Genomic DNA, 26754 nt, shown 5'->3' on the forward strand with positions numbered 1-26754 from the left:
ATCTTTATGCACTATCTTGCTCCCCTCCATTAATTGTTTTAGATTTGAAAAAACTGTGTATGCAGCCTTCCTCCCTTGGTAACCGTGCACAAGCTCCTACGTGAGCAGAGTGTTTGCATTTCAGATCTGCCGCACCCCTGGATAGATGCAACACTATCGCGGGGCTCACAATGCATGACGAATGCCGAAAGCCCGGTTCTTGCATCGTTGCCATTCAGTAATGACGATCGTGCCGCAAATGGTCCGAGTATCCGACGCATTGTTTCCAGTTGTCTCCTAGAAACAACAAATGGAATTTGCAAATACAAATCAAAATAAAATATTAATAAAATTGGGGTGCAACACGAGGACTTCCCAGGAGGTCACCCATCCTAGTACTACTCTCGCCCAAGCACGCTTAACTTCGGAGTTCTGATGGGATCCGGTGCATTAGTACTGGAATGATCGCACCCGTTTAATTCATGCTCGCTTAGATCTTTATGCACTATCTTGCTCCCCTCCAATAATTGTTTTAGACTTGAAAAAACTGTGTATGCAGCCTTCCTCCCTTGGTAACCGTGCACTAGCTCTTACGTGAGCAGAGTGTTTGCTTTTTAGATCTGCCGCACCCCCGGATAGATGCAATACTATCGCGGGGCCCACAATGCACGACGAATGCCAAAAGCCCGGTTTTTTCACGGTTCCCATTCAGAAATGACAATCGTGCCGCAAATGGTCCGAGTATCCGGCGCGTTGTTTGCGTTTGTCTCGCCGAAACGACAAATGGAATTTGCAAATACGATATCGAAATAAAATATTAATAAAATTGGGGTGCAACACGAGGACTTCCCAGGAGGTCACCCATCCTAGGACTACTCCCGCCCATGCACACTTAACTTCGGAGTTCTGATGGGATCCGGTGCATTAGTGCTGGTATTATAGCACCCGTTTAATTCATGCTCGCTTAGATCTTTATGCACTATCTTGCTCCCCTCCATTAATTGTTTTAGACTTGAAAAAACTGTGTATGCAGCCTTCCTCCCTTGGTAACCGTGCACAAGCTCCTACGTGAGCAGAGTGTTTGCTTTTCAGATCTGCCGCACCCCCGGATAGATGCAATACTATCGCGGGGCCCACAATGCACGACGAATGCCAAAAGCCCGGTTTTTGCACGGTTCCCATTCAGTAATGACGATCGTGCCGCAAATGGTCCGAGTATCCGGCGCGTTGTTTGAGTTTGTGTCGCCGAAACGACAAATGGAATTTGCAAATACGATATCGAAATAAAATATTAATAAAATTGGGGTGCAACACAAGGACTTCCCAGGAGGTCACCCATCCTTGTACTACTCTCGCCCAAGCACGCTTAACTTCGGAGTTCTGATGGGATCCTGTGCATTAGTGCTGGTATGATCGCACCCGTTTAATTCATGCTCGCTTAGATCTTTATGCACTATCTTGCTCCCCTCCATTAATTGTTTTAGACTTGAAAAAACTGTGTATGCAGCCTTCCTCCCTTGGTAACCGTGCACAAGCTCCTACGTGAGCAGAGTGTTTGTTTTTCAGATCTGCCGCACCTCCGGATAGATGCAATACTATCGCGGGGCCCACAATGCATGACGAATGCCGAAAGCCCGGTTCATGCATCGTGGCCATTCAGTAATGACGATCGTGCCGCAAATGGTCCGAGTATCCGACGCATTGTTTCCAGTATCTCCCAGAAACAACAAATGGAATTTGCAAATACAAATCAAAATAAAATATTAATAAAATTGGGGTGCAACACGAGGACTTCCGAGGAGGTCACCCATCCTAGTACTACTCTCGCCCAAGCACGCTTAACTTCGGAGTTCTGATGGGATCCGGTGCATTTGTGCTGGTATGATCGCACCCGTTTAATTCATGCTCGCTTAGATCTTTATGCACTATCTTGCTCCCCTCCTTTATTTGTTTTAGACTTGAAAAAACTGTGTATGCAGCCTTCCTCCCTTGGTAACCGTGCACAAGCTCCTACGTGAGCAGAGTGTTTGCTTTTCAGATCTGCCGCACCCCCTGATAGATGCAATTCTATCGCGGGGCCCACAATGCACGACAAATGCCAAAAGCCCGGTTTTTGCACGGTTCCCATTCAGTAATGACAATCGTGCCGCAAATGGTCCGAGTATCCGGCACGTTGTTTGCGTTTGTCTCGCCGAAACGACAAATGGAATTTGCAAATACGATATCAAAATAAAATTTTAATAAAATTGGGGTGCAACACGAGGACTTCCCAGGAGGTCACCCATCCTAGTACCAATCTCGCCCATGCACACTTAACTTCGGAGTTCTGATGGGATCCGGTGCATTAGTGCTGGTATGATCGCACCCGTTTAATTCATGCTCGCTTAGATCATTATGCACTATCTTGCTCCCCTCCATTAATTGTTTTAGACTTGAAAAAACTGTGTATGCAGCCTTCCTCCCTTGGTAACCGTGCACAAACTCTTACGTGAGCAGAGTGTTTGCTTTTCAGATCTGCCGCACCCCCGGATAGATGCAATACTATCGCGGGGCCCACAATGCACGACGAATGCCAAAAGCCCGGTTTTTTCACGGTTCCCATTCAGTAATGACAATCGTGCCGCAAATGGTCCGAGTATCCGGCGCGTTGTTTGCGTTTGTCTCGCCGAAACGACAAATGGAATTTGCAAATACGATATCGAAATAAAATATTAATAAAATTGGGGTGCAACACAAGGACTTCCCAGCAGGTCACCCATCCTAATACTACTCTCGCCCAAGCACACTTAACTTCGGAGTTCTGATGGGATCCGGTGCATTAGTGCTGGTATGATCGCACCCGTTTAATTCATGCTCGCTTAGATCTTTATGAACTATCTTGCTCCCTTCCATTAATTGTTTTAGATTTGAAAAAAATGTGTATGCAGCCTTCTTCCCTTGGTAACCGTGCACAAGTTCCTACGTGAGCGGAGTGTTTGCTTTTCAGATCTGCCGCACCTCCGGATAGATGCAATACTATCGCGGGGCCCACAATGCATGACGAATGCCGAAAGCCCGGTTCTTGCATCGTGGCCATTCAGTAATGACGATCGTGCCGCAAATGGTCCGAGTATCCGACGCATTGTTTCCAGTATCTCCCAGAAACAACAAATGGAATTTGCAAATACAAATCAAAATAAAATATTAATAAAATTGGGGTGCAACACGAGGACTTCCGAGGAGGTCACCCATCCTAGTACTACTCTCGCCCAAGCACGCTTAACTTCGGAGTTCTGATGGGATCCGGTGCATTTGTGCTGGTATGATCGCACCCGTTTAATTCATGCTCGCTTAGATCTTTATGCACTATCTTGCTCCCCTCCATTATTTGTTTTAGACTTGAAAAAACTGTGTATGCAGCCTTCCTCCCTTGGTAACCGTGCACAAGCTCCTACGTGAGCAGAGTGTTTGCTTTTCAGATCTGCCGCACCCCCTGATAGATGCAATACTATCGCGGGGCCCACAATGCACGACGAATGCCAAAAGCCCGGTTTTTGCACGGTTCCCATTCAGTAATGACAATCGTGCCGCAAATGGTCCGAGTATCCGGCACGTTGTTTGCGTTTGTCTCGCCGAAACGACAAATGGAATTTGCAAATACGATATCAAAATAAAATTTTAATAAAATTGGGGTGCAACACGAGGACTTCCCAGGAGGTCACCCATCCTAGTACCAATCTCGCCCAAGCACGCTTAACTTCGGAGTTCTGATGGGATCCTGTGCATTAGTGCTAGTATGATCGCACCCGTTTAATTCATGCTCGCTTAGATCATTATGCACTATCTTGCTCCCCTCCATTAATTGTTTTAGACTTGAAAAAACTGTGTATGCAGCCTTCCTCCCTTGGTAACCGTGCACAAACTCTTACGTGAGCAGAGTGTTTGCTTTTCAGATCTGCCGCACCCCCGGATAGATGCAATACTATCGCGGGGCCCACAATGCACGACGAATGCCAAAAGCCCGGTTTTTTCACGGTTCCCATTCAGTAATGACAATCGTGCCGCAAATGGTCCGAGTATCCGGCGCGTTGTTTGCGTTTGTCTCGCCGAAACGACAAATGGAATTTGCAAATACGATATCGAAATAAAATATTAATAAAATTGGGGTGCAACACGAGGACTTCCCAGGAGGTCACCCATCCTAGTACTACACTCGCCCAAGCACACTTAACTTCGGAGTTCTGATGGGATCCGGTGCATTAGTGCTGGTATGATCGCACCCGTTTAATTCATGCTCGCTTAGATCTTTATGCACTGTCTTGCTCCCCTCCATTAATTGTTTTAGATTTGAAAAAAATGTGTATGCAGCCTTCCTCCCTTGGTAACCGTGCACAAGCTCCTACGTGAGCGGAGTGTTTGCTTTTCAGATCTGCCGCACCTCCGGATAGATGCAATACTATCGCGGGGACCACAATGCATGACGAATGCCGAAAGCCCGGTTCTTGCATCGTGGCCATTCAGTAATGACGATCGTGCCGCAAATGGTCCGAGTATCCGACGAATTGTTTCCAGTATCTCCCAGAAACAACAAATGGAATTTGCAAATACAAATCAAAATAAAATATTAATAAAATTGGGGTGCAACACGAGGACTTCGCAGGAGGTCACCCATCCTAGTACTACTCTCGCCCAAGCACGCTTAACTTCGGAGTTCTGATGGGATCCGGTGCATTAGTGCTGGTATGATCGCACCCGTTTAATTCATGCTCGCTTAGATCTTTATGCACTATCTTGCTCCCCTCCATTAATTGTTTTAGACTTGAAAAAACTGTGTATGCAGCCTTCCTCCCTTGGTAACCGTGCACAAGCTCCTACGTGAGCAGAGTGTTTGCTTTTCAGATCTGCCGCACCCCCTGATAGATGCAATAATATCGCGGGGCCCACAATGCACGATGAATGCCAAAAGCCCGGTTTTTGCACGGTTCCCATTCAGTAATGACAATCGTGCCGCAAATGGTCCGAGTATCCGGCACGTTGTTTGCGTTTGTCTCGCCGAAACGACAAACGGAATTTGCAAATACGATATCGAAATAAAATATTAATAAAATTGGGGTGCAACACGAGGACTTCCCAGGAGGTCACCCATCCTAGTACTACTCTCGCCCAAGCACGCTTAACTTCGAAGTTCTGATGGGATCCTGTGCATTAGTGCTGGTATGATCGCACCCGTTTAATTCATGCTCGCTTAGATCTTTATGCACTATCTTGCTCCTCTCCATTAATTGTTTTAGATTTGAAAAAACTGTGTATGCAGCCTTCCTCCCTTGGTAACCGTGCACAAGCTCGTACGTGAGCAGAGTGTTTGCATTTCAGATCTGCCGCACCCCCGGATTGATGCAATACTATCGCGGGGCCCACAATGCATGACGAATGCCGAAAGCCCGGTTCTTGCATCGTTGCCATTCAGTAATGACGATCGTGCCGCAAATGGTCCGAATATCCGACGCATTGTTTCCAGTTGTCTCCCAGAAACAACAAATGGAATTTGCAAATACAAATCAAAATAAAATATTAATAAAATTGGGGTGCAACACGAGGACTTCCCAGGAGGTCACCCATCCTAGTACTACTCTCGCCCAAGCACACTTAACTTCGGAGTTCTGATGGGATCCGGTGCATTAGTGCTGGTATGATCGCACCGGTTTAATTCATGCTCGCTTAGATCTTTATGCACTATCTTGCTCCCCTCCATTAATTGTTTTAGACTTGAAAAAACTGTGTATGCAGCCTTCCTCCCTTGGTTACCGTGCACAAGCTCTTACGTGAGCAGAGTGTTTGCTTTTTAGATCTGCCGCACCCCCGGATAGATGCAATACTATCGCGGGGCCCACAATGCACGACGAATGCCAAAAGCCCGGTTTTTTCACTATTCCCATTCAGTAATGACAATCGTGCCGCAAATGGTCCGAGTATCCGGCGCGTTGTTTGCGTTTGTCTCGCCGAAACGACAAATGGAATTTGCAAATACGATATCGAAATAAAATATTAATAAAATTGGGGTGCAACACGAGGACTTCCCAGGAGGTCACCCATCCTAATACTACGCTCGCCCATGCACACTTAACTTCGGAGTTCTGATGGGATCCGGTGCATTAGTGCTGGTATGATCGCACCCGTTTAATTCATGCTCGCTTAGATCTTTATGCACTATCTTGCTCCCCTCCATTATTTGTTTTAGACTTGAAAAAACTGTGTATGCAGACTTTCTCCCTTGGTAACCGTGCACAAGCTCCTACGTGAGCAGAGTGTTTGCTTTTCAGATCTACCGCACCCCCGGATAGATGCAATACTATCGCGGGGCCCACAATGCACGACGAATGCCAAAAGCCCGGTTTTTGCACGGTTCCCATTCAGTAATGACGATCGTGCTGCAAATGGTCCGAGTATCCGGCGCGTTTTTTGAGTTTGTGTCGCCGAAACGACAAATGGAATTTGCAAATACGATATCGAAATAAAATATTAATAAAATTGGGGTGCAACACAAGGACTTCCCAGGAGGTCACCCATCCTTGTACTACTCTCGCCCAAGCACGCTTAACTTCGGAGTTCTGATGGGATCCTGTTCATTAGTGCTGGTATGATCGCACCCGTTTAATTCATGCTCGCTTAGATCTTTATGCACTATCTTGCTCCCCTCCATTAATTGTTTTAGACTTGAAAAAACTGTGTATGCAGCCTTCCTCCCTTGGTAACCGTGCACAAGCTCCTACGTGAGCAGAGTGTTTGCTTTTCAGATCTGCCGCACCTCCGGATAGATGCAATACTATCGCGGGGCCCACAATGCACGACGAATGCCGAAAGCCCGGTTCTTGCATCGTTGCCATTCAGTAATGACGATCGTGCCGCAAATGGTCCGAGTATCCGACGCATTGTTTCCAGTTGTCTCCCAGAAACAACAAATGGAATTTGCAAATACAAATCAAAATAAAATATTAATAAAATTGGGGTGCAACACGAGGACTTCCCAGGAGGTCACCCTTCCTAGTACTACTCTCGCCCAAGCACGCTTAACTTCGGAGTTCTGATGAGATACGGTGCATTAGTGCTGGTATGATCGCACCCGTTTAATTCATGCTCGCTTAGATCTTTGTGCCCTATCTTGCTCCCCTCCATTAATTGTTTTAGACTTGAAAAAACTGTGTATGCAGCATTCCTCCCTTGGTAACCGTGCACAAGCTCCTACGTGAGCAGAGTGTTTGCTTTTCAGATCTACCGCACCCCCGGATAGATGCAATACTATCGCGGGGCCCACAATGCACGACGAATGCCAAAAGCCCGGTTTTTGCACGGTTCCCATTCAGTAATGACGATCGTGCCGCAAATGGTCCGAGTATCCGGCGCGTTGTTTGAGTTTGTGTCGCCGAAACGACAAATGGAATTTGCAAATACGATATCGAAATAAAATATTAATAAAATTGGGGTGCAACACAAGGACTTCCCAGGAGGTCTAAATCCTTGTACTACTCTCGCCCAAGCACGCTTAACTTCGGAGTTCTGATGGGATCCTGTGCATTAGTGCTGGTATGATCGCACCCGTTTAATTCATGCTCGCTTAGATCTTTATGCACTATCTTGCTCCCCTCCATTAATTGTTTTAGACTTGAAAAAACTGTGTATGCAGCCTTCCTCCCTTGGTAACCGTGCACAAGCTCCTACGTGAGCAGAGTGTTTGCTTTTCAGATCTGCCGCACCTCCGGATAGATGCAATACTATCGCGGGGCCCACAATGCACGACGAATGCCGAAAGCCCGGTTCTTGCATCGTTGCCATTCAGTAATGACGATCGTGCCGCAAATGGTCCGAGTATCCGACGCATTGTTTCCAGTTGTCTCCCAGAAACAACAAATGGAATTTGCAAATACAAATCAAAATAAAATATTAATAAAATTGGGGTGCAACACGAGGACTTCCCAGGAGGTCACCCTTCCTAGTACTACTCTCGCCCAAGCACGCTTAACTTCGGAGTTCTGATGAGATCCGGTGCATTAGTGCTGGTATGATCGCACCCGTTTAATTCATGCTCGCTTAGATCTTTGTGCCCTATCTTGCTCCCCTCCATTAATTGTTTTAGACTTGAAAAAACTGTGTATGCAGCATTCCTCCCTTGGTAACCGTGCACAAGCTCCTACGTGAGCAGAGTGTTTGCTTTTCAGATCTGTCGCACCCCCGGATAGATGCAATACTATCGCGGGGCCCACAATGCACGACGAATGCCAAAAGCCCGGTTTTTGCACGGTTCTCATTCAGTAATGACGATTGTGCCGCAAATGGTCCGAGTATCCGGCGCGTTGTTTGCGTTTGTCTCGCCGAAACGACAAATGGAATTTGCAAATACGATATCGAAATAAAATATTAATAAAATTGGGGTGCAACACAAGGACTTCACAGGAGGTCACCCATCCTAGTACTACGCTCGCCCAAGCACACTTAACTTCGGAGTTCTGATGGGATCCGGTGCATTAGTGCTGGTATGATCGCACCCGTTTAATTCATGCTCGCTTAGATCTTTATGCACTATCTTGCTCCCCTCCATTAATTGTTTTAGATTTGAAAAAACTGTGTATGCAGCCTTCCTCCCTTGGTAACCGTGCACAAGCTCCTACTTGAGCAGAGTGTTTGCATTTCAGATCTGCCGCACCCCTGGATAGATGCAACACTATCGCGGGGCTCACAATGCATGACGAATGCCGAAAGCCCGGTTCTTGCATCGTTGCCATTCAGTAATGACGATCGTGCCGCAAATGGTCCGAGTATCCGACGCATTGTTTCCAGTTGTCTCCTAGAAACAACAAATGGAATTTGCAAATACAAATCAAAATAAAATATTAATAAAATTGGGGTGCAACACGAGGACTTCCCAGGAGGTCACCCATCCTAGTACTACTCTCGCCCAAGCACGCTTAACTTCGGAGTTCTGATGGGATCCGGTGCATTAGTACTGGAATGATCGCACCCGTTTAATTCATGCTCGCTTAGATCTTTATGCACTATCTTGCTCCCCTCCAATAATTGTTTTAGACTTGAAAAAACTGTGTATGCAGCCTTCCTCCCTTGGTAACCGTGCACTAGCTCTTACGTGAGCAGAGTGTTTGCTTTTTAGATCTGCCGCACCCCCGGATAGATGCAATACTATCGCGGGGCCCACAATGCACGACGAATGCCAAAAGCCCGGTTTTTTCACGGTTCCCATTCAGAAATGACAATCGTGCCGCAAATGGTCCGAGTATCCGGCGCGTTGTTTGCGTTTGTCTCGCCGAAACGACAAATGGAATTTGCAAATACGATATCGAAATAAAATATTAATAAAATTGGGGTGCAACACGAGGACTTCCCAGGAGGTCACCCATCCTAGGACTACTCCCGCCCATGCACACTTAACTTCGGAGTTCTGATGGGATCCGGTGCATTAGTGCTGGTATTATAGCACCCGTTTAATTCATGCTCGCTTAGATCTTTATGCACTATCTTGCTCCCCTCCATTAATTGTTTTAGACTTGAAAAAACTGTGTATGCAGCCTTCCTCCCTTGGTAACCGTGCACAAGCTCCTACGTGAGCAGAGTGTTTGCTTTTCAGATCTGCCGCACCCCCGGATAGATGCAATACTATCGCGGGGCCCACAATGCACGACGAATGCCAAAAGCCCGGTTTTTGCACGGTTCCCATTCAGTAATGACGATCGTGCCGCAAATGGTCCGAGTATCCGGCGCGTTGTTTGAGTTTGTGTCGCCGAAACGACAAATGGAATTTGCAAATACGATATCGAAATAAAATATTAATAAAATTGGGGTGCAACACAAGGACTTCCCAGGAGGTCACCCATCCTTGTACTACTCTCGCCCAAGCACGCTTAACTTCGGAGTTCTGATGGGATCCTGTGCATTAGTGCTGGTATGATCGCACCCGTTTAATTCATGCTCGCTTAGATCTTTATGCACTATCTTGCTCCCCTCCATTAATTGTTTTAGACTTGAAAAAACTGTGTATGCAGCCTTCCTCCCTTGGTAACCGTGCACAAGCTCCTACGTGAGCAGAGTGTTTGTTTTTCAGATCTGCCGCACCTCCGGATAGATGCAATACTATCGCGGGGCCCACAATGCATGACGAATGCCGAAAGCCCGGTTCATGCATCGTGGCCATTCAGTAATGACGATCGTGCCGCAAATGGTCCGAGTATCCGACGCATTGTTTCCAGTATCTCCCAGAAACAACAAATGGAATTTGCAAATACAAATCAAAATAAAATATTAATAAAATTGGGGTGCAACACGAGGACTTCCGAGGAGGTCACCCATCCTAGTACTACTCTCGCCCAAGCACGCTTAACTTCGGAGTTCTGATGGGATCCGGTGCATTTGTGCTGGTATGATCGCACCCGTTTAATTCATGCTCGCTTAGATCTTTATGCACTATCTTGCTCCCCTCCTTTATTTGTTTTAGACTTGAAAAAACTGTGTATGCAGCCTTCCTCCCTTGGTAACCGTGCACAAGCTCCTACGTGAGCAGAGTGTTTGCTTTTCAGATCTGCCGCACCCCCTGATAGATGCAATTCTATCGCGGGGCCCACAATGCACGACAAATGCCAAAAGCCCGGTTTTTGCACGGTTCCCATTCAGTAATGACAATCGTGCCGCAAATGGTCCGAGTATCCGGCACGTTGTTTGCGTTTGTCTCGCCGAAACGACAAATGGAATTTGCAAATACGATATCAAAATAAAATTTTAATAAAATTGGGGTGCAACACGAGGACTTCCCAGGAGGTCACCCATCCTAGTACCAATCTCGCCCATGCACACTTAACTTCGGAGTTCTGATGGGATCCGGTGCATTAGTGCTGGTATGATCGCACCCGTTTAATTCATGCTCGCTTAGATCATTATGCACTATCTTGCTCCCCTCCATTAATTGTTTTAGACTTGAAAAAACTGTGTATGCAGCCTTCCTCCCTTGGTAACCGTGCACAAACTCTTACGTGAGCAGAGTGTTTGCTTTTCAGATCTGCCGCACCCCCGGATAGATGCAATACTATCGCGGGGCCCACAATGCACGACGAATGCCAAAAGCCCGGTTTTTTCACGGTTCCCATTCAGTAATGACAATCGTGCCGCAAATGGTCCGAGTATCCGGCGCGTTGTTTGCGTTTGTCTCGCCGAAACGACAAATGGAATTTGCAAATACGATATCGAAATAAAATATTAATAAAATTGGGGTGCAACACAAGGACTTCCCAGCAGGTCACCCATCCTAATACTACTCTCGCCCAAGCACACTTAACTTCGGAGTTCTGATGGGATCCGGTGCATTAGTGCTGGTATGATCGCACCCGTTTAATTCATGCTCGCTTAGATCTTTATGAACTATCTTGCTCCCTTCCATTAATTGTTTTAGATTTGAAAAAAATGTGTATGCAGCCTTCTTCCCTTGGTAACCGTGCACAAGTTCCTACGTGAGCGGAGTGTTTGCTTTTCAGATCTGCCGCACCTCCGGATAGATGCAATACTATCGCGGGGCCCACAATGCATGACGAATGCCGAAAGCCCGGTTCTTGCATCGTGGCCATTCAGTAATGACGATCGTGCCGCAAATGGTCCGAGTATCCGACGCATTGTTTCCAGTATCTCCCAGAAACAACAAATGGAATTTGCAAATACAAATCAAAATAAAATATTAATAAAATTGGGGTGCAACACGAGGACTTCCGAGGAGGTCACCCATCCTAGTACTACTCTCGCCCAAGCACGCTTAACTTCGGAGTTCTGATGGGATCCGGTGCATTTGTGCTGGTATGATCGCACCCGTTTAATTCATGCTCGCTTAGATCTTTATGCACTATCTTGCTCCCCTCCATTATTTGTTTTAGACTTGAAAAAACTGTGTATGCAGCCTTCCTCCCTTGGTAACCGTGCACAAGCTCCTACGTGAGCAGAGTGTTTGCTTTTCAGATCTGCCGCACCCCCTGATAGATGCAATACTATCGCGGGGCCCACAATGCACGACGAATGCCAAAAGCCCGGTTTTTGCACGGTTCCCATTCAGTAATGACAATCGTGCCGCAAATGGTCCGAGTATCCGGCACGTTGTTTGCGTTTGTCTCGCCGAAACGACAAATGGAATTTGCAAATACGATATCAAAATAAAATTTTAATAAAATTGGGGTGCAACACGAGGACTTCCCAGGAGGTCACCCATCCTAGTACCAATCTCGCCCAAGCACGCTTAACTTCGGAGTTCTGATGGGATCCTGTGCATTAGTGCTAGTATGATCGCACCCGTTTAATTCATGCTCGCTTAGATCATTATGCACTATCTTGCTCCCCTCCATTAATTGTTTTAGACTTGAAAAAACTGTGTATGCAGCCTTCCTCCCTTGGTAACCGTGCACAAACTCTTACGTGAGCAGAGTGTTTGCTTTTCAGATCTGCCGCACCCCCGGATAGATGCAATACTATCGCGGGGCCCACAATGCACGACGAATGCCAAAAGCCCGGTTTTTTCACGGTTCCCATTCAGTAATGACAATCGTGCCGCAAATGGTCCGAGTATCCGGCGCGTTGTTTGCGTTTGTCTCGCCGAAACGACAAATGGAATTTGCAAATACGATATCGAAATAAAATATTAATAAAATTGGGGTGCAACACAAGGACTTCCCAGGAGGTCACCCATCCTAATACTACTCTCGCCCAAGCACACTTAACTTCGGAGTTCTGATGGGATCCGGTGCATTAGTGCTGGTATGATCTTACCCGTTTAATTCATGCTCGCTTAGATCTTTATGAACTATCTTGCTCCCTTCCATTAATTGTTTTAGATTTGAAAAAAATGTGTATGCAGCCTTCTTCCCTTGGTAACCGTGCACAAGTTCCTACGTGAACGGAGTGTTTGCTTTTCAGATCTGCCGCACCTCCGGATAGATGCAATACTATCGCGGGGCCCACAATGCATGACGAATGCCGAAAGCCCGGTTCTTGCATCGTGGCCATTCAGTAATGACGATCGTGCCGCAAATGGTCCGAGTATCCGACGCATTGTTTCCAGAATCTCCCAGAAACAACAAATGGAATTTGCAAATACAAATCAAAATAAAATATTAATAAAATTGGGGTGCAACACGAGGAATTCCCAGGAGGTCACCCATCCTAGTACTACTCTCACCCAAGCACGCTTAACTTCGGAGTTCTGTTGGGATCCGGTGCATTAGTGCAGGTATGATCGCACCCGTTTTATTCATGCTCGCTTAGATCTTTATGCACTATCTTGCTCCCCTCCATTAATTGTTTTAGACTTGAAAAAACTGTGTATGCAGCCTTCCTCCCTTGGTAACCGTGCACAAGCTCCTACGTGAGCAGAGTGTTTGCTTTTCAGATCTGCCGCACCCCCTGATAGATGCAATACTATCGCGGGGCCCACAATGCACGACGAATGCCAAAAGCCCGGTTTTTGCACGGTTCCCATTCAGTAATGACAATCGTGCCGCAAATGGTCCGAGTATCCGGCACGTTGTTTGCGTTTGTCTCACCGAAACGACAAAAGGAATTTGCAAATACGATATCGAAATAAAATATTAATAAAATTGGGGTGCAACACGAGGACTTCCCCGGAGGTCACCCATCCTAGTACTACTCTCACCCAAACACACTTAACTTCGGAGTTCTGATGGGATCCGGTGCATTTGTGCTGGTATGATCGCACCCGTTTAATTCATGCTCGCTTAGATCTTTATGAACTATCATGCTCCCTTCCATTAATTGTTTTAGATTTGAAAAAAATGTGTATGCAGCCTTCCTCCCTTGGTAACCGTGCACAAGCTCGTACGTGAGCAGAGTGTTTGCATTTCAGATCTGCCGCACCCCCGGATAGATGCAATATTATCGCGGGGCCCACAATGCACGACGAATGCCAAAAGCCCGGTTTTTGCATGGTTCCCATTCAGTAATGACAATCGTGCCGCAAATGGTCCGAGTATCCGGCACGTTGTTTGCGTTTGTCTCACCGAAACGACAAATGGAATTTGCAAATACGATATCGAAATAAAATATTAATAAAATTGGGGTGCAACACGAGGACTTCCCCGGAGGTCACCCATCCTAGTACTACTCTCGCCCAAGCACACTTAACTTCGGAGTTCTGATGGGATCCGGTGCATTTGTGCTGGTATGATCGCACCCGTTTAATTCATGCTCGCTTAGATCTTTATGAACTATCTTGCTCCCTTCCATTAATTGTTTTAGATTTGAAAAAAATGTGTATGCAGCCTTCCTCCCTTGGTAACCGTGCACAAGCTCCTACGTGAGCGGAGTGTTTGCTTTTCAGATCTGCAGCACCTCCGGATCGATCCAATACTATCGCGGGGCCCACAATGCATGACGAATGCCGAAAGCCCGGTTCTTGCATCGTTGCCATTCAGTAATGACGATCGTGCCGCAAATGGTCCGAGCATCCGACGCATTGTTTCCTGTTGTCTCCCAGAAACAACAAATGGAATTTGCAAATACAAATCAAAATAAAATATTAATAAAATTGGGGTGCAACACGAGGACTTCCCAGGAGGTCACCCATCCTAGTACTACTCTCGCCCAAGCATGCTTAACTTCGGAGTTCTGATGAGATCCGGTGCATTAGTGCTGGTATGATCGCACCCGTTTAATTCATGCTCGCTTAGATCTTTGTGCACTATCTTGCTCCCCTCCATTAATTGTTTTAGACTTGAAAAAACTGTGTATGTAGGCTTCCTCCCTTGGTAACCGTGCACAAGCTCCTACGTGAGCAGAGTGTTTGCTTTTCAGATCTGTCGCACCCCCGGATAGATGCAATACTATCGCGGGGCCCACAATGCACGACGAATGCCAAAAGCCCGGTTTTTGCACGGTTCCCATTCAGTAATGACGATTGTGCCGCAAATGGTCCGAGTATCCGGCGCGTTGTTTGCGTTTGTCTCGCCGAAACGACAAATGGAATTTGCAAATACGATATCGAAATAAAATATTAATAAAATTGGGGTGCAACACGAGGACTTCCCAGGAGGTCACTCATCCTACTACTACGCTCGCCCAAGCACAATTAACTTCGGAGTTCTGATGGGATCCAGTGCATTAGTGCTGGTATGATCGCACCCGTTTAATTCATGCTCGCTTAGATCTTTATGCACTATCTTGCTCCCCTCCATTAATTGTTTTAGATTTGAAAAAAATGTGTATGCAGCCTTCCTCCCTTGGTAACCGTGCACAAGCTCCTACGTGAGCGGAGTGTTTGCTTTTCAGATCTGCCGCACCCCCGGATAGATGCAATACTATCGCGGGGCCCACAATGCACGACGAATGCCAAAAGCCCGGTTTTTTCACGGTTCCCATTCAGTAATGACAATCGTGCCGCAAATGGTCCGAGTATCCGGCGCGTTGTTTGCGTTTGTCTTGCCGAAACGACAAATGGAATTTGCAAATACGATATCGAAATAAAATATTAATAAAATTGGGGTGCAACACGAGGACTTCCCAGGAGGTCACCCATCCTAGTACTACTCTCGCCCATGCACACTTAACTTCGGAGTTCTGATGGGATCCGGTGCATTAATGCTGGTATGATCGCACCCGTTTAATTCATGCTCGCTTAGATCTTTATGCACTATCTTGCTCCCCTCCATTAATTGTTTTAGACTTGAAAAAACTGTGTATGCAGCATTCCCCCCTTGGTAACCGTGCACAAGCTCCTACGTGAGCAGAGTGTTTGTTTTTCAGATCTGCCGCACCCCCGGATAGATTTAATACTATCGCGGGGCCCACAATGCACGACGAATGCCAAAAGCCCGGTTTTTGCACGGTTCCCATTCAGTAATGACGATCGTGCCGCAAATGGTCCGAGTATCCGGCGCGTTGTTTGAGTTTGTCTCGCCGAAACGACAAATGGAATTTGCAAATACGATATCGAAATAAAATATTAATAAAATTGGGGTGCAACACAAGGACTTCCCAGGAGGTCACCCATCCTAATACTACTCTCGCCCAAGCACACTTAACTTCGGAGTTCTGATGGGATCCGATGCATTAGTGCTGGTATGATCGCACCCGTTTAATTCATGCTCGCTTAGATCTTTATGAACTATCTTGCTCCCTTCCATTAATTGTTTTAGATTTGAAAAAAATGTTTATGCAGCCTTCTTCCCTTGGTAACCGTGCACAAGTTCCTACGTGAGCGGAGTGTTTGCTTTTCAGATCTGCCGCACCTCCGGATAGATGCAATACTATCGCGGGGCCCACAATGCATGACGAATGCCGAAAGCCCGGTTCTTGCATCGTGGCCATTCAGTAATGACGATCGTGCCGCAAATGGTCCGAGTATCCGACGCATTGTTTCCAGTATCTCCCAGAAACAACAAATGGAATTTGCAAATACAAATCAAAATAAAATATTAATAAAATTGGGGTGCAACACGAGGAATTCCCAAGAGGTCACCCATCCTAGTACTACTCTCGCCCAAGCACGCTTAACTTCGGAGTTCTGATGGGATCCTGTGCATTAGTGCTGGTATGATCGCACCCATTTAATTCATGCTCGCTTAGATCTTTATGCACTATCTTGCTCCCCTCCATTAATTGTTTTAGATTTGAAAAAACTGTGTATGCAGCCTTCCTCCCTTGGTAACCGTGCACAAGCTCGTACGTGAGCAGAGTGTTTGCATTTCAGATCTGCCGCACCCCCGGATAGATGCAATACTATCGCGGGGCCCACAATGCACGACGAATGCCAAAAGCCCGGTTTTAGCACGGTTCCCATTCAGTAATGACAATCGTGCCGCAAATGGTCCGAGTATCCGGCACGTTGTTTGCGTTTGTCTCACCGAAACGACAAATGGAATTTGCAAATACGATATCGAAATAAAATATTAATAAAATTGGGGTGCAACACGAGGATTTGCCCGGAGGTCACCCATCCTAGTACTACTCTCACCCAAGCACACTTAACTTCGGAGTTCTGATGGGATCCGGTGCATTTGTGCTGGTATGATCGCACCCGTTTAATTCATGCTCGCTTAGATCTTTATGAACTATCTTGCTCCCTTCCATTAATTGTTTTAGATTTGAAAAAAATGTGTATGCAGCCTTCCTCCCTTGGTAACCGTGCACAAGCTCCTACGTGAGCGGAGTGTTTGCTTTTCAGATCTGCCGCACCTCCGGATAGATGCAATACTATCGCGGGGCCCACAATGCACGACGAATGCCGAAAGCCCGGTTCTTGCATCGTTGCCATTCAGTAATGACAATCGTGCCGCAAATGGACCGAGTATCCGGCACGTTGTTTGCGTTTGTCTCACCGAAACGACAAATGGAATTTGCAAATACGATATCGAAATAAAATATTAATAAAATTGGGGTGCAACACGATGACTTCCCAGGAGGTCACCCATCCTAGTACTACTCTCGCCCATGCACACTTAACTTCGGAGTTCTGATGGGATCCGGTGCATTAGTGCTGGTATGATCGCACCCGTTTAATTCATGCTCGCTTAGATCTTTATGCACTATCTTGCTCCCCTCCATTAATTGTTTTAGACTTGAAAAAACTGTGTATGCAGCCTTCCTCCCTTGGTAACCGTGCACAAGCTCCTACGTGAGCAGAGTGTTTGCTTTTCAGATCTGCCGCACCTCCGGATAGATGCAATACTATCGCGGGGCCCACAATGCACGACGAATGCCGAAAGCCCGGTTCTTGCATCGTTGCCATTCAGTAATGACGATCGTGCCGCAAATGGTCCGAGTATCCGACGCATTGTTTCCAGTTGTCTCCCAGAAACAACAAATGGAATTTGCAAATACAAATCAAAATAAAATATTAATAAAATTGGGGTGCAACACGAGGACTTCCCAGGAGGTCACCCTTCCTAGTACTACTCTCGCCCAAGCACGCTTAACTTCGGAGTTCTGATGAGATACGGTGCATTAGTGCTGGTATGATCGCACCCGTTTAATTCATGCTCGCTTAGATCTTTGTGCCCTATCTTGCTCCCCTCCATTAATTGTTTTAGACTTGAAAAAACTGTGTATGCAGCATTCCTCCCTTGGTAACCGTGCACAAGCTCCTACGTGAGCAGAGTGTTTGCTTTTCAGATCTACCGCACCCCCGGATAGATGCAATACTATCGCGGGGCCCACAATGCACGACGAATGCCAAAAGCCCGGTTTTTGCACGGTTCCCATTCAGTAATGACGATCGTGCCGCAAATGGTCCGAGTATCCGGCGCGTTGTTTGAGTTTGTGTCGCCGAAACGACAAATGGAATTTGCAAATACGATATCGAAATAAAATATTAATAAAATTGGGGTGCAACACAAGGACTTCCCAGGAGGTCTATATCCTTGTACTACTCTCGCCCAAGCACGCTTAACTTCGGAGTTCTGATGGGATCCTGTGCATTAGTGCTGGTATGATCGCACCCGTTTAATTCATGCTCGCTTAGATCTTTATGCACTATCTTGCTCCCCTCCATTAATTGTTTTAGACTTGAAAAAACTGTGTATGCAGCCTTCCTCCCTTGGTAACCGTGCACAAGCTCCTACGTGAGCAGAGTGTTTGCTTTTCAGATCTGCCGCACCTCCGGATAGATGCAATACTATCGCGGGGCCCACAATGCACGACGAATGCCGAAAGCCCGGTTCTTGCATCGTTGCCATTCAGTAATGACGATCGTGCCGCAAATGGTCCGAGTATCCGACGCATTGTTTCCAGTTGTCTCCCAGAAACAACAAATGTAATTTGCAAATACAAATCAAAATAAAATATTAATAAAATTGGGGTGCAACACGAGGACTTCCCAGGAGGTCACCCTTCCTAGTACTACTCTCGCCCAAGCACGCTTAACTTCGGAGTTCTGATGAGATCCGGTGCATTAGTGCTGGTATGATCGCACCCGTTTAATTCATGCTCGCTTAGATCTTTGTGCCCTATCTTGCTCCCCTCCATTAATTGTTTTAGACTTGAAAAAACTGTGTATGCAGCATTCCTCCCTTGGTAACCGTGCACAAGCTCCTACGTGAGCAGAGTGTTTGCTTTTCAGATCTGTCGCACCCCCGGATAGATGCAATACTATCGCGGGGCCCACAATGCACGACGAATGCCAAAAGCCCGGTTTTTGCACGGTTCTCATTCAGTAATGACGATTGTGCCGCAAATGGTCCGAGTATCCGGCGCGTTGTTTGCGTTTGTCTCGCCGAAACGACAAATGGAATTTGCAAATACGATATCGAAATAAAATATTAATAAAATTGGGGTGCAACACAAGGACTTCACAGGAGGTCACCCATCCTAGTACTACGCTCGCCCAAGCACACTTAACTTCGGAGTTCTGATGGGATCCGGTGCATTAGTGCTGGTATGATCGCACCCGTTTAATTCATGCTCGCTTAGATCTTTATGCACTATCTTGCTCCCCTCCATTAATTGTTTTAGATTTGAAAAAACTGTGTATGCAGCCTTCCTCCCTTGGTAACCGTGCACAAGCTCCTACGTGAGCAGAGTGTTTGCATTTCAGATCTGCCGCACCCCTGGATAGATGCAACACTATCGCGGGGCTCACAATGCATGACGAATGCCGAAAGCCCGGTTCTTGCATCGTTGCCATTCAGTAATGACGATCGTGCCGCAAATGGTCCGAGTATCCGACGCATTGTTTCCAGTTGTCTCCTAGAAACAACAAATGGAATTTGCAAATACAAATCAAAATAAAATATTAATAAAATTGGGGTGCAACACGAGGACTTCCCAGGAGGTCACCCATCCTAGTACTACTCTCGCCCAAGCACGCTTAACTTCGGAGTTCTGATGGGATCCGGTGCATTAGTACTGGAATGATCGCACCCGTTTAATTCATGCTCGCTTAGATCTTTATGCACTATCTTGCTCCCCTCCAATAATTGTTTTAGACTTGAAAAAACTGTGTATGCAGCCTTCCTCCCTTGGTAACCGTGCACTAGCTCTTACGTGAGCAGAGTGTTTGCTTTTTAGATCTGCCGCACCCCCGGATAGATGCAATACTATCGCGGGGCCCACAATGCACGACGAATGCCAAAAGCCCGGTTTTTTCACGGTTCCCATTCAGAAATGACAATCGTGCCGCAAATGGTCCGAGTATCCGGCGCGTTGTTTGCGTTTGTCTCGCCGAAACGACAAATGGAATTTGCAAATACGATATCGAAATAAAATATTAATGAAATTGGGGTGCAACACGAGGACTTCCCAGGAGGTCACCCATCCTAGGACTACTCCCGCCCATGCACACTTAACTTCGGAGTTCTGATGGGATCCGGTGCATTAGTGCTGGTATTATAGCACCCGTTTAATTCATGCTCGCTTAGATCTTTATGCACTATCTTGCTCCCCTCCATTAATTGTTTTAGACTTGAAAAAACTGTGTATGCAGCCTTCCTCCCTTGGTAACCGTGCACAAGCTCCTACGTGAGCAGAGTGTTTGCTTTTCAGATCTGCCGCACCCCCGGATAGATGCAATACTATCGCGGGGCCCACAATGCACGACGAATGCCAAAAGCCCGGTTTTTGCACGGTTCCCATTCAGTAATGACGATCGTGCCGCAAATGGTCCGAGTATCCGGCGCGTTGTTTGAGTTTGTGTCGCCGAAACGACAAATGGAATTTGCAAATACGATATCGAAATAAAATATTAATAAAATTGGGGTGCAACACAAGGACTTCCCAGGAGGTCACCCATCCTTGTACTACTCTCGCCCAAGCACGCTTAACTTCGGAGTTCTGATGGGATCCTGTGCATTAGTGCTGGTATGATCGCACCCGTTTAATTCATGCTCGCTTAGATCTTTATGCACTATCTTGCTCCCCTCCATTAATTGTTTTAGACTTGAAAAAACTGTGTATGCAGCCTTCCTCCCTTGGTAACCGTGCACAAGCTCCTACGTGAGCAGAGTGTTTGTTTTTCAGATCTGCCGCACCTCCGGATAGATGCAATACTATCGCGGGGCCCACAATGCATGACGAATGCCGAAAGCCCGGTTCTTGCATCGTGGCCATTCAGTAATGACGATCGTGCCGCAAATGGTCCGAGTATCCGACGCATTGTTTCCAGTATCTCCCAGAAACAACAAATGGAATTTGCAAATACAAATCAAAATAAAATATTAATAAAATTGGGGTGCAACACGAGGACTTCCGAGGAGGTCACCCATCCTAGTACTACTCTCGCCCAAGCACGCTTAACTTCGGAGTTCTGATGGGATCCGGTGCATTTGTGCTGGTATGATCGCACCCGTTTAATTCATGCTCGCTTAGATCTTTATGCACTATCTTGCTCCCCTCCTTTATTTGTTTTAGACTTGAAAAAACTGTGTATGCAGCCTTCCTCCCTTGGTAACCGTGCACAAGCTCCTACGTGAGCAGAGTGTTTGCTTTTCAGATCTGCCGCACCCCCTGATAGATGCAATACTATCGCGGGGCCCACAATGCACGACAAATGCCAAAAGCCCGGTTTTTGCACGGTTCCCATTCAGTAATGACAATCGTGCCGCAAATGGTCCGAGTATCCGGCACGTTGTTTGCGTTTGTCTCGCCGAAACGACAAATGGAATTTGCAAATACGATATCAAAATAAAATTTTAATAAAATTGGGGTGCAACACGAGGACTTCCCAGGAGGTCACCCATCCTAGTACCAATCTCGCCCAAGCAAGCTTAACTTCGGAGTTCTGATGGGATCCTGTGCATTAGTGCTAGTATGATCGCACCCGTTTAATTCATGCTCGCTTAGATCATTATGCACTATCTTGCTCCCCTCCATTAATTGTTTTAGACTTGAAAAAACTGTGTATGCAGCCTTCCTCCCTTGGTAACCGTGCACAAACTCTTACGTGAGCAGAGTGTTTGCTTTTCAGATCTGCCGCACCCCCGGATAGATGCAATACTATCGCGGGGCCCACAATGCACGACGAATGCCAAAAGCCCGGTTTTTTCACGGTTCCCATTCAGTAATGACAATCGTGCCGCAAATGGTCCGAGTATCCGGCGCGTTGTTTGCGTTTGTCTCGCCGAAACGACAAATGGAATTTGCAAATACGATATCGAAATAAAATATTAATAAAATTGGGGTGCAACACAAGGACTTCCCAGCAGGTCACCCATCCTAATACTACTCTCGCCCAAGCACACTTAACTTCGGAGTTCTGATGGGATCCGGTGCATTAGTGCTGGTATGATCGCACCCGTTTAATTCATGCTCGCTTAGATCTTTATGAACTATCTTGCTCCCTTCCATTAATTGTTTTAGATTTGAAAAAAATGTGTATGCAGCCTTCTTCCCTTGGTAACCGTGCACAAGTTCCTACGTGAGCGGAGTGTTTGCTTTTCAGATCTGCCGCACCTCCGGATAGATGCAATACTATCGCGGGGCCCACAATGCATGACGAATGCCGAAAGCCCGGTTCTTGCATCGTGGCCATTCAGTAATGACGATCGTGCCGCAAATGGTCCGAGTATCCGACGCATTGTTTCCAGTATCTCCCAGAAACAACAAATGGAATTTGCAAATACAAATCAAAATAAAATATTAATAAAATTGGGGTGCAACACGAGGACTTCCGAGGAGGTCACCCATCCTAGTACTACTCTCGCCCAAGCACGCTTAACTTCGGAGTTCTGATGGGATCCGGTGCATTTGTGCTGGTATGATCGCACCCGTTTAATTCATGCTCGCTTAGATCTTTATGCACTATCTTGCTCCCCTCCATTATTTGTTTTAGACTTGAAAAAACTGTGTATGCAGCCTTCCTCCCTTGGTAACCGTGCACAAGCTCCTACGTGAGCAGAGTGTTTGCTTTTCAGATCTGCCGCACCCCCTGATAGATGCAATACTATCGCGGGGCCCACAATGCACGACGAATGCCAAAAGCCCGGTTTTTGCACGGTTCCCATTCAGTAATGACAATCGTGCCGCAAATGGTCCGAGTATCCGGCACGTTGTTTGCGTTTGTCTCGCCGAAACGACAAATGGAATTTGCAAATACGATATCAAAATAAAATTTTAATAAAATTGGGGTGCAACACGAGGACTTCCCAGGAGGTCACCCATCCTAGTACCAATCTCGCCCAAGCACGCTTAACTTCGGAGTTCTGATGGGATCCTGTGCATTAGTGCTAGTATGATCGCACCCGTTTAATTCATGCTCGCTTAGATCATTATGCACTATCTTGCTCCCCTCCATTAATTGTTTTAGACTTGAAAAAACTGTGTATGCAGCCTTCCTCCCTTGGTAACCGTGCACAAACTCTTACGTGAGCAGAGTGTTTGCTTTTCAGATCTGCCGCACCCCCGGATAGATGCAATACTATCGCGGGGCCCACAATGCACGACGAATGCCAAAAGCCCGGTTTTTTCACGGTTCCCATTCAGTAATGACAATCGTGCCGCAAATGGTCCGAGTATCCGGCGCGTTGTTTGCGTTTGTCTCGCCGAAACGACAAATGGAATTTGCAAATACGATATCGAAATAAAATATTAATAAAATTGGGGTGCAACACAAGGACTTCCCAGGAGGTCACCCATCCTAATACTACTCTCGCCCAAGCACACTTAACTTCGGAGTTCTGATGGGATCCGGTGCATTAGTGCTGGTATGATCTTACCCGTTTAATTCATGCTCGCTTAGATCTTTATGAACTATCTTGCTCCCTTCCATTAATTGTTTTAGATTTGAAAAAAATGTGTATGCAGCCTTCTTCCCTTGGTAACCGTGCACAAGTTCCTACGTGAACGGAGTGTTTGCTTTTCAGATCTGCCGCACCTCCGGATAGATGCAATACTATCGCGGGGCCCACAATGCATGACGAATGCCGAAAGCCCGGTTCTTGCATCGTGGCCATTCAGTAATGACGATCGTGCCGCAAATGGTCCGAGTATCCGACGCATTGTTTCCAGAATCTCCCAGAAACAACAAATGGAATTTGCAAATACAAATCAAAATAAAATATTAATAAAATTGGGGTGCAACACGAGGAATTCCCAGGAGGTCACCCATCCTAGTACTACTCTCACCCAAGCACGCTTAACTTCGGAGTTCTGTTGGGATCCGGTGCATTAGTGCTGGTATGATCGCACCCGTTTTATTCATGCTCGCTTAGATCTTTATGCACTATCTTGCTCCCCTCCATTAATTGTTTTAGACTTGAAAAAACTGTGTATGCAGCCTTCCTCCCTTGGTAACCGTGCACAAGCTCCTACGTGAGCAGAGTGTTTGCTTTTCAGATCTGCCGCACCCCCTGATAGATGCAATACTATCGCGGGGCCCACAATGCACGACGAATGCCAAAAGCCCGGTTTTTGCACGGTTCCCATTCAGTAATGACAATCGTGCCGCAAATGGTCCGAGTATCCGGCACGTTGTTTGCGTTTGTCTCACCGAAACGACAAAAGGAATTTGCAAATACGATATCGAAATAAAATATTAATAAAATTGGGGTGCAACACGAGGACTTCCCCGGAGGTCACCCATCCTAGTACTACTCTCACCCAAACACACTTAACTTCGGAGTTCTGATGGGATCCGGTGCATTTGTGCTGGTATGATCGCACCCGTTTAATTCATGCTCGCTTAGATCTTTATGAACTATCATGCTCCCTTCCATTAATTGTTTTAGATTTGAAAAAAATGTGTATGCAGCCTTCCTCCCTTGGTAACCGTGCACAAGCTCCTACGTGAGCGGAGTGTTTGCTTTTCAGATCTGCCGCACCTCCGGATAGATGCAATACTATCGCGGGGCCCACAATGCACGACGAATGCCGAAAGCCCGGTTCTTGCATCGTTGCCATTCAGTAATGACAATCGTGCCGCAAATGGTCCGAGTATCCGGCACGTTGTTTGCGTTTGTCTCGCCGAAACGACAAATGGAATTTGCAAATACGATATCAAAATAAAATATTAATAAAATTGGGGTACAACACGAGGACTTCCCAGGAGGTCACCCATCCTAGTACTACTCTCGCCCAAGCACGCTTAACTTCGGAGTTCTGATGGGATCCTGTGCATTAGTGCTGGTATGATCGCACCCGTTTAATTCATGCTCGCTTAGATCTTTATGCACTATGTTGCTCCCCTCCATTAATTGTTTTAGATTTGAAAAAACTGTGTATGCAGCCTTCCTCCCTTGGTAACCGTGCACAAGCTCGTACGTGAGCAGAGTGTTTGCATTTCAGATCTGCCGCACCCCCGGATAGATGCAATATTATCGCGGGGCCCACAATGCACGACGAATGCCAAAAGCCCGGTTTTTGCATGGTTCCCATTCAGTAATGACAATCGTGCCGCAAATGGTCCGAGTATCCGGCACGTTGTTTGCGTTTGTCTCACCGAAACGACAAATGGAATTTGCAAATACGATATCGAAATAAAATATTAATAAAATTGGGGTGCAACACGAGGACTTCCCCGGAGGTCACCCATCCTAGTACTACTCTCGCCCAAGCACACTTAACTTCGGAGTTCTGATGGGATCCGGTGCATTTGTGCTGGTATGATCGCACCCGTTTAATTCATGCTCGCTTAGATCTTTATGAACTATCTTGCTCCCTTCCATTAATTGTTTTAGATTTGAAAAAAATGTGTATGCAGCCTTCCTCCCTTGGTAACCGTGCACAAGCTCCTACGTGAGCGGAGTGTTTGCTTTTCAGATCTGCAGCACCTCCGGATCGATCCAATACTATCGCGGGGCCCACAATGCATGACGAATGCCGAAAGCCCGGTTCTTGCATCGTTGCCATTCAGTAATGACGATCGTGCCGCAAATGGTCCGAGCATCCGACGCATTGTTTCCTGTTGTCTCCCAGAAACAACAAATGGAATTTGCAAATACAAATCAAAATAAAATATTAATAAAATTGGGGTGCAACACGAGGACTTCCCAGGAGGTCACCCATCCTAGTACTACTCTCGCCCAAGCATGCTTAACTTCGGAGTTCTGATGAGATCCGGTGCATTAGTGCTGGTATGATCGCACCCGTTTAATTCATGCTCGCTTAGATCTTTGTGCACTATCTTGCTCCCCTCCATTAATTGTTTTAGACTTGAAAAAACTGTGTATGTAGGCTTCCTCCCTTGGTAACCGTGCACAAGCTCCTACGTGAGCAGAGTGTTTGCTTTTCAGATCTGTCGCACCCCCGGATAGATGCAATACTATCGCGGGGCCCACAATGCACGACGAATGCCAAAAGCCCGGTTTTTGCACGGTTCCCATTCAGTAATGACGATTGTGCCGCAAATGGTCCGAGTATCCGGCGCGTTGTTTGCGTTTGTCTCGCCGAAACGACAAATGGAATTTGCAAATACGATATCGAAATAAAATATTAATAAAATTGGGGTGCAACACGAGGACTTCCCAGGAGGTCACTCATCCTACTACTACGCTCGCCCATGCACAATTAACTTCGGAGTTCTGATGGGATCCAGTGCATTAGTGCTGGTATGATCGCACCCGTTTAATTCATGCTCGCTTAGATCTTTATGCACTATCTTGCTCCCCTCCATTAATTGTTTTAGATTTGAAAAAAATGTGTATGCAGCCTTCCTCCCTTGGTAACCGTGCACAAGCTCCTACGTGAGCGGAGTGTTTGCTTTTCAGATCTGCCGCACCCCCGGATAGATGCAATACTATCGCGGGGCCCACAATGCACGACGAATGCCAAAAGCCCGGTTTTTTCACGGTTCCCATTCAGTAATGACAATCGTGCCGCAAATGG

General features: G+C 46.6%; 49 non-coding genes and 7 pseudogenes across 49 annotated transcripts; all 56 read right to left on the reverse strand.

Annotated features, from left to right (window-relative positions):
• Positions 1-333: 333 nt before the first annotated feature.
• LOC148798712 (5S ribosomal RNA) lies at positions 334-452 on the reverse strand. The gene has a single exon (XR_016072581.1). It is a non-coding gene; the product is annotated as a 5S ribosomal RNA (ribosomal RNA).
• Positions 453-807: 355 nt separating this feature from the next.
• Positions 808-926, reverse strand: LOC148798713 (5S ribosomal RNA). Its single transcript, XR_016070243.1, has one exon. It is a non-coding gene; the product is annotated as a 5S ribosomal RNA (ribosomal RNA).
• A 355-nt stretch (positions 927-1281) lies between these two features.
• Positions 1282-1400, reverse strand: LOC148798714 (5S ribosomal RNA). The gene has a single exon (XR_016069142.1). It is a non-coding gene; the product is annotated as a 5S ribosomal RNA (ribosomal RNA).
• Positions 1401-1753: 353 nt separating this feature from the next.
• LOC148798715 (5S ribosomal RNA) lies at positions 1754-1872 on the reverse strand. The gene has a single exon (XR_016072879.1). It is a non-coding gene; the product is annotated as a 5S ribosomal RNA (ribosomal RNA).
• Positions 1873-2227: 355 nt separating this feature from the next.
• LOC148798716 (5S ribosomal RNA) lies at positions 2228-2346 on the reverse strand. The gene has a single exon (XR_016073487.1). It is a non-coding gene; the product is annotated as a 5S ribosomal RNA (ribosomal RNA).
• Positions 2347-2701: 355 nt separating this feature from the next.
• On the reverse strand, positions 2702-2820 carry LOC148798717 (5S ribosomal RNA). Its single transcript, XR_016075192.1, has one exon. It is a non-coding gene; the product is annotated as a 5S ribosomal RNA (ribosomal RNA).
• Positions 2821-3173: 353 nt separating this feature from the next.
• On the reverse strand, positions 3174-3292 carry LOC148798718 (5S ribosomal RNA). Its single transcript, XR_016072880.1, has one exon. It is a non-coding gene; the product is annotated as a 5S ribosomal RNA (ribosomal RNA).
• Positions 3293-3647: 355 nt separating this feature from the next.
• Positions 3648-3766, reverse strand: LOC148798719 (5S ribosomal RNA). Its single transcript, XR_016069352.1, has one exon. It is a non-coding gene; the product is annotated as a 5S ribosomal RNA (ribosomal RNA).
• Positions 3767-4121: 355 nt separating this feature from the next.
• Positions 4122-4240, reverse strand: LOC148798720 (5S ribosomal RNA). The gene has a single exon (XR_016071762.1). It is a non-coding gene; the product is annotated as a 5S ribosomal RNA (ribosomal RNA).
• Positions 4241-4593: 353 nt separating this feature from the next.
• Positions 4594-4712, reverse strand: LOC148798721 (5S ribosomal RNA). The gene has a single exon (XR_016071190.1). It is a non-coding gene; the product is annotated as a 5S ribosomal RNA (ribosomal RNA).
• Positions 4713-5067: 355 nt separating this feature from the next.
• On the reverse strand, positions 5068-5186 carry LOC148798722 (5S ribosomal RNA). Its single transcript, XR_016075110.1, has one exon. It is a non-coding gene; the product is annotated as a 5S ribosomal RNA (ribosomal RNA).
• Positions 5187-5540: 354 nt separating this feature from the next.
• On the reverse strand, positions 5541-5659 carry LOC148798723 (5S ribosomal RNA). Its single transcript, XR_016072951.1, has one exon. It is a non-coding gene; the product is annotated as a 5S ribosomal RNA (ribosomal RNA).
• Positions 5660-6014: 355 nt separating this feature from the next.
• LOC148798724 (5S ribosomal RNA) lies at positions 6015-6133 on the reverse strand. The gene has a single exon (XR_016074975.1). It is a non-coding gene; the product is annotated as a 5S ribosomal RNA (ribosomal RNA).
• Positions 6134-6488: 355 nt separating this feature from the next.
• Positions 6489-6607, reverse strand: LOC148798725 (5S ribosomal RNA). Its single transcript, XR_016070723.1, has one exon. It is a non-coding gene; the product is annotated as a 5S ribosomal RNA (ribosomal RNA).
• Positions 6608-6961: 354 nt separating this feature from the next.
• Positions 6962-7080, reverse strand: LOC148798726 (5S ribosomal RNA). Its single transcript, XR_016069396.1, has one exon. It is a non-coding gene; the product is annotated as a 5S ribosomal RNA (ribosomal RNA).
• Positions 7081-7435: 355 nt separating this feature from the next.
• On the reverse strand, positions 7436-7553 carry LOC148798727 (5S ribosomal RNA; annotated as a pseudogene).
• Positions 7554-7907: 354 nt separating this feature from the next.
• LOC148798728 (5S ribosomal RNA) lies at positions 7908-8026 on the reverse strand. Its single transcript, XR_016072511.1, has one exon. It is a non-coding gene; the product is annotated as a 5S ribosomal RNA (ribosomal RNA).
• A 355-nt stretch (positions 8027-8381) lies between these two features.
• LOC148798729 (5S ribosomal RNA) lies at positions 8382-8500 on the reverse strand. Its single transcript, XR_016074861.1, has one exon. It is a non-coding gene; the product is annotated as a 5S ribosomal RNA (ribosomal RNA).
• Positions 8501-8854: 354 nt separating this feature from the next.
• LOC148798730 (5S ribosomal RNA) lies at positions 8855-8973 on the reverse strand. The gene has a single exon (XR_016072582.1). It is a non-coding gene; the product is annotated as a 5S ribosomal RNA (ribosomal RNA).
• A 355-nt stretch (positions 8974-9328) lies between these two features.
• On the reverse strand, positions 9329-9447 carry LOC148798731 (5S ribosomal RNA). Its single transcript, XR_016070244.1, has one exon. It is a non-coding gene; the product is annotated as a 5S ribosomal RNA (ribosomal RNA).
• Positions 9448-9802: 355 nt separating this feature from the next.
• Positions 9803-9921, reverse strand: LOC148798732 (5S ribosomal RNA). Its single transcript, XR_016069144.1, has one exon. It is a non-coding gene; the product is annotated as a 5S ribosomal RNA (ribosomal RNA).
• A 353-nt stretch (positions 9922-10274) lies between these two features.
• On the reverse strand, positions 10275-10393 carry LOC148798733 (5S ribosomal RNA). Its single transcript, XR_016072881.1, has one exon. It is a non-coding gene; the product is annotated as a 5S ribosomal RNA (ribosomal RNA).
• Positions 10394-10748: 355 nt separating this feature from the next.
• LOC148798734 (5S ribosomal RNA) lies at positions 10749-10867 on the reverse strand. Its single transcript, XR_016073488.1, has one exon. It is a non-coding gene; the product is annotated as a 5S ribosomal RNA (ribosomal RNA).
• Positions 10868-11222: 355 nt separating this feature from the next.
• On the reverse strand, positions 11223-11341 carry LOC148798735 (5S ribosomal RNA). The gene has a single exon (XR_016075193.1). It is a non-coding gene; the product is annotated as a 5S ribosomal RNA (ribosomal RNA).
• A 353-nt stretch (positions 11342-11694) lies between these two features.
• On the reverse strand, positions 11695-11813 carry LOC148798736 (5S ribosomal RNA). The gene has a single exon (XR_016072882.1). It is a non-coding gene; the product is annotated as a 5S ribosomal RNA (ribosomal RNA).
• A 355-nt stretch (positions 11814-12168) lies between these two features.
• On the reverse strand, positions 12169-12287 carry LOC148798737 (5S ribosomal RNA). The gene has a single exon (XR_016069353.1). It is a non-coding gene; the product is annotated as a 5S ribosomal RNA (ribosomal RNA).
• Positions 12288-12642: 355 nt separating this feature from the next.
• Positions 12643-12761, reverse strand: LOC148798738 (5S ribosomal RNA; annotated as a pseudogene).
• A 353-nt stretch (positions 12762-13114) lies between these two features.
• On the reverse strand, positions 13115-13233 carry LOC148798739 (5S ribosomal RNA). The gene has a single exon (XR_016075039.1). It is a non-coding gene; the product is annotated as a 5S ribosomal RNA (ribosomal RNA).
• Positions 13234-13588: 355 nt separating this feature from the next.
• Positions 13589-13707, reverse strand: LOC148798740 (5S ribosomal RNA). The gene has a single exon (XR_016074465.1). It is a non-coding gene; the product is annotated as a 5S ribosomal RNA (ribosomal RNA).
• A 355-nt stretch (positions 13708-14062) lies between these two features.
• Positions 14063-14181, reverse strand: LOC148798741 (5S ribosomal RNA). The gene has a single exon (XR_016070946.1). It is a non-coding gene; the product is annotated as a 5S ribosomal RNA (ribosomal RNA).
• A 354-nt stretch (positions 14182-14535) lies between these two features.
• LOC148798742 (5S ribosomal RNA) lies at positions 14536-14654 on the reverse strand. The gene has a single exon (XR_016072948.1). It is a non-coding gene; the product is annotated as a 5S ribosomal RNA (ribosomal RNA).
• Positions 14655-15009: 355 nt separating this feature from the next.
• Positions 15010-15128, reverse strand: LOC148798743 (5S ribosomal RNA; annotated as a pseudogene).
• Positions 15129-15483: 355 nt separating this feature from the next.
• LOC148798744 (5S ribosomal RNA) lies at positions 15484-15602 on the reverse strand. Its single transcript, XR_016072210.1, has one exon. It is a non-coding gene; the product is annotated as a 5S ribosomal RNA (ribosomal RNA).
• A 355-nt stretch (positions 15603-15957) lies between these two features.
• Positions 15958-16076, reverse strand: LOC148798745 (5S ribosomal RNA). The gene has a single exon (XR_016075695.1). It is a non-coding gene; the product is annotated as a 5S ribosomal RNA (ribosomal RNA).
• A 353-nt stretch (positions 16077-16429) lies between these two features.
• On the reverse strand, positions 16430-16548 carry LOC148798746 (5S ribosomal RNA). Its single transcript, XR_016072872.1, has one exon. It is a non-coding gene; the product is annotated as a 5S ribosomal RNA (ribosomal RNA).
• A 355-nt stretch (positions 16549-16903) lies between these two features.
• On the reverse strand, positions 16904-17022 carry LOC148798747 (5S ribosomal RNA). The gene has a single exon (XR_016069087.1). It is a non-coding gene; the product is annotated as a 5S ribosomal RNA (ribosomal RNA).
• Positions 17023-17377: 355 nt separating this feature from the next.
• On the reverse strand, positions 17378-17496 carry LOC148798748 (5S ribosomal RNA). The gene has a single exon (XR_016073362.1). It is a non-coding gene; the product is annotated as a 5S ribosomal RNA (ribosomal RNA).
• Positions 17497-17850: 354 nt separating this feature from the next.
• Positions 17851-17969, reverse strand: LOC148798749 (5S ribosomal RNA). The gene has a single exon (XR_016069397.1). It is a non-coding gene; the product is annotated as a 5S ribosomal RNA (ribosomal RNA).
• Positions 17970-18324: 355 nt separating this feature from the next.
• On the reverse strand, positions 18325-18442 carry LOC148798750 (5S ribosomal RNA; annotated as a pseudogene).
• Positions 18443-18796: 354 nt separating this feature from the next.
• Positions 18797-18915, reverse strand: LOC148798751 (5S ribosomal RNA). The gene has a single exon (XR_016072513.1). It is a non-coding gene; the product is annotated as a 5S ribosomal RNA (ribosomal RNA).
• A 355-nt stretch (positions 18916-19270) lies between these two features.
• On the reverse strand, positions 19271-19389 carry LOC148798752 (5S ribosomal RNA). Its single transcript, XR_016074862.1, has one exon. It is a non-coding gene; the product is annotated as a 5S ribosomal RNA (ribosomal RNA).
• Positions 19390-19743: 354 nt separating this feature from the next.
• Positions 19744-19862, reverse strand: LOC148798753 (5S ribosomal RNA). The gene has a single exon (XR_016072583.1). It is a non-coding gene; the product is annotated as a 5S ribosomal RNA (ribosomal RNA).
• Positions 19863-20217: 355 nt separating this feature from the next.
• On the reverse strand, positions 20218-20336 carry LOC148798754 (5S ribosomal RNA). The gene has a single exon (XR_016070245.1). It is a non-coding gene; the product is annotated as a 5S ribosomal RNA (ribosomal RNA).
• A 355-nt stretch (positions 20337-20691) lies between these two features.
• LOC148798755 (5S ribosomal RNA) lies at positions 20692-20810 on the reverse strand. The gene has a single exon (XR_016069146.1). It is a non-coding gene; the product is annotated as a 5S ribosomal RNA (ribosomal RNA).
• A 353-nt stretch (positions 20811-21163) lies between these two features.
• On the reverse strand, positions 21164-21282 carry LOC148798756 (5S ribosomal RNA). The gene has a single exon (XR_016072883.1). It is a non-coding gene; the product is annotated as a 5S ribosomal RNA (ribosomal RNA).
• A 355-nt stretch (positions 21283-21637) lies between these two features.
• Positions 21638-21756, reverse strand: LOC148798757 (5S ribosomal RNA; annotated as a pseudogene).
• Positions 21757-22111: 355 nt separating this feature from the next.
• LOC148798758 (5S ribosomal RNA) lies at positions 22112-22230 on the reverse strand. The gene has a single exon (XR_016075195.1). It is a non-coding gene; the product is annotated as a 5S ribosomal RNA (ribosomal RNA).
• Positions 22231-22583: 353 nt separating this feature from the next.
• Positions 22584-22702, reverse strand: LOC148798759 (5S ribosomal RNA). Its single transcript, XR_016072885.1, has one exon. It is a non-coding gene; the product is annotated as a 5S ribosomal RNA (ribosomal RNA).
• Positions 22703-23057: 355 nt separating this feature from the next.
• Positions 23058-23176, reverse strand: LOC148798760 (5S ribosomal RNA). The gene has a single exon (XR_016069354.1). It is a non-coding gene; the product is annotated as a 5S ribosomal RNA (ribosomal RNA).
• Positions 23177-23531: 355 nt separating this feature from the next.
• On the reverse strand, positions 23532-23650 carry LOC148798761 (5S ribosomal RNA; annotated as a pseudogene).
• A 353-nt stretch (positions 23651-24003) lies between these two features.
• LOC148798762 (5S ribosomal RNA) lies at positions 24004-24122 on the reverse strand. The gene has a single exon (XR_016074468.1). It is a non-coding gene; the product is annotated as a 5S ribosomal RNA (ribosomal RNA).
• A 355-nt stretch (positions 24123-24477) lies between these two features.
• On the reverse strand, positions 24478-24596 carry LOC148798763 (5S ribosomal RNA). The gene has a single exon (XR_016074466.1). It is a non-coding gene; the product is annotated as a 5S ribosomal RNA (ribosomal RNA).
• Positions 24597-24951: 355 nt separating this feature from the next.
• LOC148798764 (5S ribosomal RNA) lies at positions 24952-25070 on the reverse strand. Its single transcript, XR_016075001.1, has one exon. It is a non-coding gene; the product is annotated as a 5S ribosomal RNA (ribosomal RNA).
• Positions 25071-25425: 355 nt separating this feature from the next.
• LOC148798765 (5S ribosomal RNA) lies at positions 25426-25544 on the reverse strand. The gene has a single exon (XR_016070949.1). It is a non-coding gene; the product is annotated as a 5S ribosomal RNA (ribosomal RNA).
• A 354-nt stretch (positions 25545-25898) lies between these two features.
• LOC148798766 (5S ribosomal RNA) lies at positions 25899-26017 on the reverse strand. Its single transcript, XR_016072949.1, has one exon. It is a non-coding gene; the product is annotated as a 5S ribosomal RNA (ribosomal RNA).
• Positions 26018-26372: 355 nt separating this feature from the next.
• LOC148798767 (5S ribosomal RNA) lies at positions 26373-26491 on the reverse strand (annotated as a pseudogene).
• Positions 26492-26754: the final 263 nt, after the last annotated feature.

The sequence above is a fragment of the Nelumbo nucifera genome, chromosome 4 (assembly GCF_055504915.1).
Source record: "Nelumbo nucifera cultivar China Antique chromosome 4, China Antique-T2T, whole genome shotgun sequence".
Taxonomy (NCBI): Eukaryota; Viridiplantae; Streptophyta; class Magnoliopsida; order Proteales; family Nelumbonaceae; genus Nelumbo; species Nelumbo nucifera.